This window comes from Macrosteles quadrilineatus, unplaced genomic scaffold, assembly GCF_028750875.1.
Source record: "Macrosteles quadrilineatus isolate MER2022 unplaced genomic scaffold, UCM_ALF_1.0 Scaffold_57__1_contigs__length_777910, whole genome shotgun sequence".
Classification (NCBI taxonomy): domain Eukaryota; kingdom Metazoa; phylum Arthropoda; class Insecta; order Hemiptera; family Cicadellidae; genus Macrosteles; species Macrosteles quadrilineatus.
The window spans coordinates 524,949-536,182 of NW_026542650.1; the positions used below are offsets into that span (position 1 = coordinate 524,949).

At 37.1% G+C, this 11,234-nt stretch overlaps 1 pseudogene; it reads left to right on the forward strand.

The window, feature by feature from the left end:
* Window positions 1-2,492: 2,492 nt before the first annotated feature.
* LOC128981908 (heat shock 70 kDa protein cognate 4-like) lies at window positions 2,493-7,860 on the forward strand (annotated as a pseudogene).
* The last annotated feature ends 3,374 nt before the right edge of the window (window positions 7,861-11,234 follow it).

Genomic DNA, 11,234 nt, shown 5'->3' on the forward strand with positions numbered 1-11,234 from the left:
AACGATACAATTCAACAAACTTTATGTATGTGTTAGTTATTCCATCAGACAGAACCACTTCATGTTAAAATTTTATTTATATAAACTTTAAAATATCCTTTAATAAATATACTTTAAAATATATTTAAAAAGACGTACAAGACTGCTGAAATGCGACTTGAGACAGCAGACCGTGGTGGAGGAAGGGAAAGTGCGGAAAGTGCTCAAAATTGGCCGAGTGGCTGTCTCCCGGCTAAAACTACTTGACTCGTCCGCCAGCTGGGTCTGGCACTTGACTCGCCTGTCATGATACTAGTTTAATTGTCTACACTAGTTAAGTTGACGGTAGAGTACTAACTCGCCTTTCTGACCACCCTTCTAATCCAACTCGACAAATGTAAACAAGGCTTAAAAATGGTTTGGAGGGAGACATGGTGTTTATTAAGAGAGGTTTCATGTTACCAATTTACACTCAGGTCAACTCACCCGATGACAACGGAGCCCTGATGGGCAACTGGACTGCCGAGTTTGACGGAGGAACTCCTCCCACCAAGTGGGTGGGCAGTGTCCGGATCCTGCAGAAGTTTTACAGCTTCAAGAAACCTGTAAAGTATGGCCAATGGCTGGGTTTTTGCTGAAGTCCTCTCCACAGGTAACTTAAATTTTGTAAAATATCATACTTTTAAATATCTATGTATTATATGTATCCATGAAGCAACTCTATTTGCAGCCATTGACTTGGACAGCTACTGTAAAAAGCCAGCCCATTTGGATCAGGTGTAGCTAACCCTTCACCATGTTAAATTTGTAGCCAGCTTTTTCATCAAAATTCTCGTAGTTGATAATATATGAGCCACCTACAGATTGCGCTGATCTATATACTAAATTCTGTGGAGTACACAAACCTTTTTACCAAGTCAAACTTAGGGAGTGATTTATGGTGAGCTACAGCAACTGTTATGACCCATCAACTTGGTCACCAAAACAAAAAATAACGTATAAAATAGCATTTTAGACACTATAGCGCATTCTGTGACTGGCTCACATAACTACATTCTTTTTTAGTAAAAAATTGGCGACAGCCGGTCCATATAGATAGGATGTCTATAGCCAATTTTTTCTCCAAAAGAACATAGTTTAGTGAGCCACATAGAGAGTGTGGCCCAGCTCAAGAAACTAAGACATAATTTATAAGGAATAAAAATGGTGTTCGAATATCCCCATTTTTTCATTGCAAGTTGTATAATATAATTCAGAGATTAAAATTTTAACTTTCAATTTATTATATAAATGGTCACAGTGGTCATTTCATTTAAATGATCTTGAATCTTTAAGTCCAAAAAAATCTACAGTTTTAGACAGAAAGGGCAATGAAGGTGTCAGGAACTGAATTCTTTAGATCTTTTAGATCTTTAGAAGCGTAAAATTCTAATATTTTAGTCTTGGACAGATTTAAGTTATGGCCATTATTGTTTAACCACAAACTCATGTTTTGAACAAGGAAATACTTCCAATCGAGTTTTGTCTTTACCTTTTGTTATTGCAAAGTATATTTACCTAGGTGATTTAAAAAGTAATTTCATATTAAATTGAACAATTTAACAGTAACCATAGAAATAATTATCATTTCATTTCATCTTGCCCCACTGATAAAGATGATAAAGATTTTTTTGTCTGCTTTTAAGCGTTACTTCCGTGACCCAGGGAATATGATAGGTACCGCGTCCGACTTAGTCGATCTTTATTTTTACCTTACCTCAGAATCTTTCACTTTGATTCCCCCCCCGATCTACTCGCCTAAAGAGGCACGCGAGCTGCCGTGGCCCCTCCCTTGGGAACATGGAGTAAACATAATTGACTGTTAGGTCAATTATGTTTACTCCATGCTACCAGGGGGAGGTCCATCGCAGAGACTAAATTCAAAATTCAATAAATTCAAAATTCAATAAATTCAATCATTGCGGACTATGGAATTATTTTGCATACCTATCCTATTCCCTGGGCATGGAATCCCCTTGCGACTAAGAGTTAGGTAAGTACCTATATAATTTAGTTCATAATTAAAAATAAAAAAAACTTAAGATGAATGAAAGTTTGTGAAAAGATAAGTTATAATTCATAGTCTTAAACCATTCTATTGGGGAATGGATGTGTAAGAGTTGGGAATAGTCATCGATAGAAGGTAAATAAATTCAATTCAATTCAAATTTTGGTCCATTTAGGTAGTCTGACAAAATAATGAACTCTATTTAATTTTTTTTAATGCTACTGCCGTTAGTTGTGATTTTTTCTTGCAATTTTCCAGCATTTTCTTTAAATAACCAACGGACACTCAATCTAATTTCAACCCGGTATTTTTACAATTATTTCTATACAAAGAATGTTGGTTGGTTCATAACAATTCCATGAAATAGAGGGTAACTTACATATTTGATTTCATATTTCTTAGTACATGACAAATGTGATGTTTTACAGATGCCAAGAGGTTAATCGGTCGCAAGTTTGATGACCACACAGTCCAGTCCGACATGAAGTCATCAATGACAACACCAAGCCCAAGATCAAAGTTTCTTACAAGGGAGAGGACAAGACTTTCTACCCTGAAGAGGTTTGTAATTCACTTTTTCAATTTAAAACAAACTGTTACCGGATAAATTAAATTCCATAATTAAACCGTAGGGATTCAACTTAATAATTGTTCCAAATATTTTTTACTAAAAATATATAACATAGATAAATAGAGAGGTAAATAGTAATCATATGTCTACTCCAATATTTGTGAAGAATTAAAGCCATGGAACCCAACTGAAATGAGTTTGCAGATTTGTTAAAGAATTAATACTAAAATAGGGAGAAGTGTCCTTGGAAGGTATTCACTGTCATTTCATGCAATGAATAGGCATATGAAATGAATAGGCAAATTGAAAGATGGGGTTAAAATATTCAAAGGCTGGAAATGATGAATGGTATTTGGCTTTTTGAGATATAAAGTTAAATAGGCTGTTTTAATTCAGGAACTAGTTATTTATGCAGATATCAGACATATTATGTGAATTTGAACAAAAATTATATGGGTGACTTTAATGTAGGCCTAATAGCAAATTGAATTCGATTGAATCATTGATCAAATTAGGGGGATCCTAGATAGAATTCTGGTCCTTAAGTCTTGTTGTGGGGGTCTTGCCAACAATTCAATTGCCTTTTATTAGAAATTTGCTTATCAAAGAATCAAAATTTGTCGATGAAAAGTTAATCTTCATTATACACTTAGGAATCTAGTAATGTAAATTTATTGGAGATTCTAACCTAACGTATAGTTAACTTGCACAGCTATAGCTTATAGACTCATATTTGGTACAAACTGCCATGCTATAGTGTTACTCATCCCTGCTGATCCTGTTTCCAGGTGTCATCTATGGTGCTCACCAAGATGAAGGAGACAACTGAAGCCTACCTGGGCAAGACAGTGACCAACGCTGTCATCACAGTTCCTGCCTACTTCAACGACTCAACGTCAGGCCACCAAGGACTCGGGGGCGATTACTGGGCTCAACGTGCTCAGGATCATCAACGAGCCCACTGCGGCAGCCATCGCCTACGGGCTCGACAAGAGGGTATCTGTAAGGACCCTTGAACATTCATTTTCTTTCTAGTTAGTTGACTATTAATACAACTAGACATTCCATCCCAATGTTAAAGTTGTCGCCTGTTTTTTTAACCAAAATTGTCGTAGTTGATGTGAGCTACTGGCAGATTTTGCTGATCTAAAATACTGATTTCTGTCGAACACACAATCTTTTTTACCAATTAAAACTAGTGGAATGACTTGTGAGCTATAGCAACTGTTACGACTCATCAATTAAGCCAGCAACAAAAAATAAAGCTGCAAATAGTGTTTTAATCACTAGCGCATATTGTAACTAACTCACACAACCACACATTCTTTTTTAACGAAAAATTGGTTACAGTTGGTCCATATAGATAGGACGTCTCCTTCAGTATCTAATAGTCGTTTGATAGTAGTTTAGCGTTATGATAGTAGTTTGCATGCATATCCTTGTTTGTATTTTATGGTAGGATTTTTTGAGAGGATAGCAGGCTTACCTTAATGGGAAAGAGTCCAAACTGGCACAGGAAACACAAAACTTTACAACTATATATATAGGCCTACACAAAACATTAGAATATTTCACTGTCACTGACATCATTTTTCAACTTTAAGGAAGATAAGAGTTTTCTACATGTCCAAAATGTAGAAAAGTCTCTCATCCTTTGTTGAAAATGCTATCAGTGACAGGGAAATATTCTCTAATGTTTTGTGTATATCGATAGTTGTAAAGTGATTTGTTTCCTGTGCCAGTTTGGACTCTTTTCCATTCAGGTAAACCTGCTATCTTCTCAAAAAATCCTAAAAACCTAGGCCCTTGTGCTCTATGCTAAAACCTTGACCTTGTATTTTATGGTATATTATTGTTGTCATTTAAATCAGCAAAAATTATCATGACTGTGACTGAGTTAAGTCTAATAGTGATTCTCAGATTATCAATTTGACTACCTTGATTTGGGGTTTAGATGAATAAAGCTCCTTATACTCATTGGCAAAAAACGTGTAAAAGGTTGAGTTAGGTAGCTTTATTGTTTCACTTAATATAGAGGTGTCCAACCCATACTATATTTTATCTTTATCGGCGAAAGCTATTATTAACAGCAGTTTTTTTTATTTTGAGAGTAAAAGCATAGGAAGCTTAGGAGCACTTTAAAGAAGGAATTGATACACCAATAACTTCCCCAATTAAAGAATTACGTACACCCTTAAAAGCACACAGCACTGTTAGTTTGATATTTCCCCGAGAAATGGTGGGGCTTCTTTAATTGCTTAGTAGAACAGGGAGCTGATTTTAAAATTCCTTTTACAATACAATTTTGTTTAGACACTTAAATGTAAATTTAATCAAACCATGTCACTTCAACTCAGTATAATTCATAATGTTACTCCAGGGCCTTCTTAAACACCATGTGAGCTTGCTTGTTGATTTTCAAAGTTTTATTTTTTTGGGGTTCAGGAGAACGTAACGTCTTGATCTTTGATTTGGGTGGTGGAACCTTCGATGTCTCCAGCTTAACTATAGAAGATGGTATCTTTGAAGTAAAGTCCACAGCTGGAGACACCCACTTGGGGGGTGAGGACTTCGACAACTGAATCAACCATATACTTTGTACAAGAGTTCAAGAGGAAGTACAAGAAGGACCTCACACAAAACAAGAGAGCTCTACGAAGGTTGAGAACAGCATGTGAGAGAGCGAAGCGAACCCTCTCTTCCTCAACTCAGGCCAGCATCAAAATTGACTCACTTTATGAGGGAATTGACTTTTACACTTCCATCAAGGGATGCCAAGATGGACAAGGCCCATATCCATGACATTGTTCTGGTGGGTGGTTCCACTATAGGATCCCCAAGGTCCAGAAACTCCTGCAGGACTTCTTCAACGGAAAGGAGCTGAACAAATCCATCAACCCTGAAGAGGCTGTGGTGTACGGAGCTGCTGTCCAAGCCGCTATCTTGCACGGAGACAAGTCTGAGGAAGTACAAGACCTGTTTCTGCTAGACATCACTCCTCTCTCACTTAGTATTGAGACAGCTGGAGGTGTCAAGACTGTTCTTATCAAGAGGAATACCACCATTCCTACAAAGCAGACCCAGACCTTCACCACTTACTCAGACAACCAACCTGGTGTCTTGATCCAGGTGTACGATGGTGACCAAAGATAACAACCTCTTGGGGAAATTCGAACTGAGTGGAATTCCACCTGCACCAAGAGGTGTGCCTCAGATCGAGTTCACCTTTGACATTGATGCCAACGGTATCTTGGGCGTCACAGCTGTGGAGAAATCCACCGGCAAGGAGAACAAAATTACTATCACCAACGACAAGAGACGTCTCAGCAAGGATGAGATTGAGAGGATGGTGAACGACGCTGAGAAGTACAAGACAGAGGATGAGAAGCAGAAGTCTGTGATTGCTGCAAAGAACGCTCTTGAATCCTACTGCTTCAACATGAGAGCACCATGGAAGATGAGAAACTTAAGGTAATTGTTGATATTAATTGTGTAGATAACATTGTTTAAAGGTTGGACAGTTTTTGTGGTTTTTTTACAATCTTTTATCACAATCACAGAAGGTTTTGAAACAAGCTGGTTCCTTATACAATTTTTATATTTATCTTAATGATTTAGCATGATTAAACATGATGAAAACCATGGTTTTTTAAGATGTGAAACAATTTATCATTTCAAATACATGCCTGTATGAATGGTTTTCACTAATTACTCTTTGTCCTACAAAATAGAAGTTTTTCTTTTCAAAAGGAACAGCAGCAAATTACATCAGAACTTTTCTAAATTAAAATCATCCGGTGGATCACTAATAAATACGAGATCACCTCAAAGAGAACAAATGAATAAATGTAACCAAAATAATTAAGTTCTTTGTGGTATGCGGTAGTACATTGTACTAGCTGCACAGAGAAGTTAAATACAGAGGATACAAGCTTATGGGACTACAGTGCACTTTTAGCTCTGGGATGTTGGTGTGGAAATGTACTTGTGCCGAGCAAGGACACCCGTCTAGCACCGACTGTTGCTAGAAACCACTTAAGTGTACTATTACGCGTATCATCTGTTTCTTAATCCTTGGTGTTAGCTGCTAATTTAATATGCTAATTGTATTTTAATCAATCAGTGATGTATTGTTAGGTGGGTAATGAGTCACCTACTTAGTGCCACTGTCATATAAGAATCCAATCATCCAGATTGTTGATTATCCGGATAGCGTATAATCACATTTGGGTGGTTGGATTTCTACTGTATGTGCCATTAACTTAAATGAATCGTTGAATAATAATAATTCATACCAAAAACTCTTTACGATCAACTGATAAAATAGCTATTTACCTTACAAGGGTAGTAAGAGCGTTTTTACATCACGCAGGTGAATTTTGTGCAACTCGCTTCCGCTCGTTGCATAATTTACCGGAGTGATGTAAACACGCTCTTGCGTAACGTGTAACATACAAGATTTTATCTGACCCGACAATATACAGGAGGTTACGAACAATATTTTTCATTATCCATTTCACTCATCTTCTAACAGTAACGTTCATTTACAAACAAAAGCTAGGTTAGGAAAGTTCTTCAAAACATAACAATAAAATTCAAGCGCACAGCTAAATTCTAGCGTTGAACGTCGTTGGCTCCATAGAGATATATTTTTTAAGTTAAGCACTCAATGTTATTTAAATGGGTTTCATTACATCACCGAGTGAGTTTTTTTCAACTTTACATCACTCGAGAAGTAACGAAGTTAAATACATCACGCTTGGGATAGGGAAGTTTAACATGGCGGGTTAGGTAAAGTAATTTATTTAATGGTCTGAATTTTAAAAGTATCGTGTTCACAGGACAAGATCACAGAGGCTGACAAGACCACCATTCTGGACAAGTGCAACAAAGTGATACGCTGGCTGGACGCCAACCAGCTGGCTGAGAAGGAAGAGTATGAGCACAAGCAGAAGGAGTTGGAGGCTCTGTGCAACCCCATCATCACCAAGTTGTACCAGGGCGCTGATGGAGTGCCTCCTGGTGCTGGTGGCATGCCCGGTGGCTTCCCTGGTGCACCCAGAGCAGGAGCAGCCCCTGTCACTGGTGCCGGCTCAGGCCCAACCATCGAGGAGGTCGATTAAAGTGCATTTACCTAACGCAATTCCACAAATGGATCTTTATCCTGCTGTAAAATTTGTTATGTTCCTGAATCGAGTATTTTCACCATATCTTTGCTTTAAGTACTGTATTGTTGCATTTCAAAGCCGGAATAAATGTGTTAGCGCATGCAACTTTTACTAGAATTGTCATCATTTTTTTATTGTTAGTATTAAAGTTTCATTTTTAGCGAATTTCCCTATAGGGAAGTAGCTATTACCGTAGGTGGCACGGTAAGACCTAGACCCGGGACCGATTTACTTTTTCATTTTGATGTCCCCAGAGGCCAAAAACACCATTCGTTCAAATTTTTATATATGTATATATATATATATATATAGACTTATCTAATATATAAAATTCTCGTGTCACAGTGTTTGTCTGCAAACTCCTCCGGAACGACTTCACCGATCGTTATGAAATTTGGTGTGTAAATTCTGTAGGTATGCGAATCGGACGTAAACTATTTCCCGTTTCGAAATTCTTAAAAGGGCTCCGCCCCAGTGGCTCTGGAGTTTCCCATGTTAACCTTATGAGAAATGGAATTAATGAATCTTAACAGCTGTTTCAATTAAACAAGTTGGTTCTGTTCTATGATGTTCAATAGCATTAAAGTTACAAGGATTACCAACCGGGTGCAGCACTATTATTTCTTTTACATTTATGACAACAGCTAATTTGCAACCAAAAGGTGAGTGAGCGTAGCGAACGAACTTCAACCTGGAGGCGAGTGAGCGTAGCGAACGAGCTAACCTGAAGGCAAGTGAGCGCAGCGAACGAGCTCCAACCTAAAGGTGAGTGAGCGTAGCGAACGAGCTCCAACCCAAAGGTGAGCGAGCGTAGCGAACGAACTTCAACCAGGACGTGATTGAGCGATGCGAACGAGATCATCTTGAAAATTAAACGTAACGGTACTTTCTTTCCATCGGTCTGTCTTAGGGGAAACCTATAACTTAGGCGATACGAAGTTCGCCGGGTCAGCTAGTATATATATATATATATATACGTCCGTGAACGCGATAACTTGAGTAATTTTTGTCCGATTTTGATGAAATTTGGTTTAAAGGTGTAAAGCGGGATAAACTTGAGTGAGTTTGAGAACCAGCACGATCGGACCATGGGAACGGGGCTTTACGGGGGGTTTTATGGGGTAAAAATTGGTTTTTCTCACTTTTGACCCTCAAAACACAAAATTTCCCGATTTCTCTTTAGACCTTTTTAAAGAGCTTAAAAATACAAATAATTTAGTATATAAAAGTATTTTTGTTCGATTATTAGTAACGGAGAAAATTAAAAAAATTGTCAATTTAAAATTCCCATGTTATTCTTATATGGAGAATATTGTCAAATGTTGTAGTTTGCTTGTTTATGGATATATTTTGATCAAACTTGGCAAATTTATTTATTTTGTACTAAGCTATCAATACTTTACTCAAAAACTAACTTTATTAGTTTCCTTGTAGCAGCAAACCTAGGTACTCGTTAAACCTAATGTTATTAAAATATATTTAACTGAAAACCAATTCAGACAAATGGAAATTCGCTTAGTCGGCAGGTTTGCTGCGGCGGGGGTATTTTAAACACCATAGTTTTTGTAATTGTTTTTAATTCCTCAGATTAACTTTGTGTGCCTTGTAAAATGTGGCCCATTTTAATGGCAACTAAGGGACCTAGAGTTAACAGTTTATAGTAGAATCCGAACCACATTTTCTCCTTGTAATATAACAAATTGAAATTATACTGTACTGTTAATACTGTTCGATGAAATGGTGACCATACATAGTTAGGTACGTATGAATGGAGATGAGTGTAGGATGAGTGGCGCGATCTTGTAGTCTGTTAGTGACTAAGGCCGACATTCCATAGACACAGCTGTTAATTAATAGCACATACAGCTAATGGCAACTAAGGAACCTACAATGTTTTATCTATGCTACAGCTTAAAGTGAAATCCGAACCACATTTTTCCTTGGTATATACGAATTGGTCTAATTATCAGGATAGTACTGCGGATAGTCGTACTACTCACTCGTGCGGACGTTAATCAACACCAACACCAGGAACCAGGGAGTATCACATCCACAGTGCATGCCTATAAATATCCACAATTTGTGACCTCCTCGTAACTGGATTATAGGACGACGCCACCCGTCCCGGTCTAATTATCAGGATAGTACTGCGGATAGTCGTGGTTCTCACTAGTGTGGACGTTAATCCACACCAGGGAGCATCGCATCCACAGTGCATGCCTATAAATATCCACAATTCATGACCTCCTCGTAACTGGATTACAGGATGACGCCACCGTCCCAGTCACAGCATCCCAACTCGGAATACCTACAGGAGGGTGGTAAAGGGGTAGTTGCACCTAAAGTAATTTGGAATCTATATATATAATTCCGTAAGTCAAATTTTTGTAAAGAAATTGTGAGTGACTGGATGGCCGTAGAAGGATGGGAGGGGTCTTATTTTAAAGGTCTTGACGTGAATTTTGAGGGAAAACTATTAATTTTTCTTATTTTTTTACCATAAATTCGCAACTTTTCCCATTAAAACAACATGGGGTTTAATTTGTTTACATCTTTTGAAATTAAAACAGCTGTGCCACAGATTTGAAAACAGTGATCAATACACGCATTTGGTTTACTTTTGGCCAGTCAACTATGAAATGTATACTATAATAAAACTGAAATATTGAAGATTAGTCGGAAAAACGTCTGCATTCTTTGTTTATATTTAAATCATATACTCAAGTTTCATTTTTTCATGCTTTTACGTTATTGTCGTGTTAAAGGAATAAACGACATAGAATAAATATTCTGTATAAATAATCAAAGAGTCGAAATTAAATCTGACTTCTGTTTTGTTTTTATTTTTAAATCATATGTTCAAGTTTATTTTAAATGATGTTGTTTTCTTTATATTTCTACACATTTTAAGGTTAAGGTTGTGTAAATATATACAACTAAAATAACCTATAAATGTTATTGGTTCTAAAATGGTGTATTTGCATTCCTTCGTAAGTACATTTTTTTAGTGCAGTGAATATACAACGTAGAGTAATCATATTCGATCATACTTTTATAAAATCACCAGGGATTCAAGATGTTTTGGTATGTAGGCTGCTGGATATATATTCTTTTCATTATAAGTACTGTAAATTAATATGAACGCCAGGGGAATACCACAAAGGCGCATTCATAGGAATGACAGTGCGCGTAGGAGAGCAAGAGTAGATAATGACGAACTTAATCAAGATATGTTACAACCCCTTTTTAGGAGACCCATGGTAGACGAGAGAAATGTAAAGATCCATGATGCAGGATTATTGGACCAAGAGTGCATTCAATGTAGTGCTCTTCATTTTAGAGAAGAACTAACGAATAATCATTTTATGACATGTTGCCATAACGGACTTATTAACCTTCCTCAGTCAAAAACTAATGTAGAACTTAAAAGTTTGTTTGAAGAGAGCCCACAACTGTATAAATTCATTCG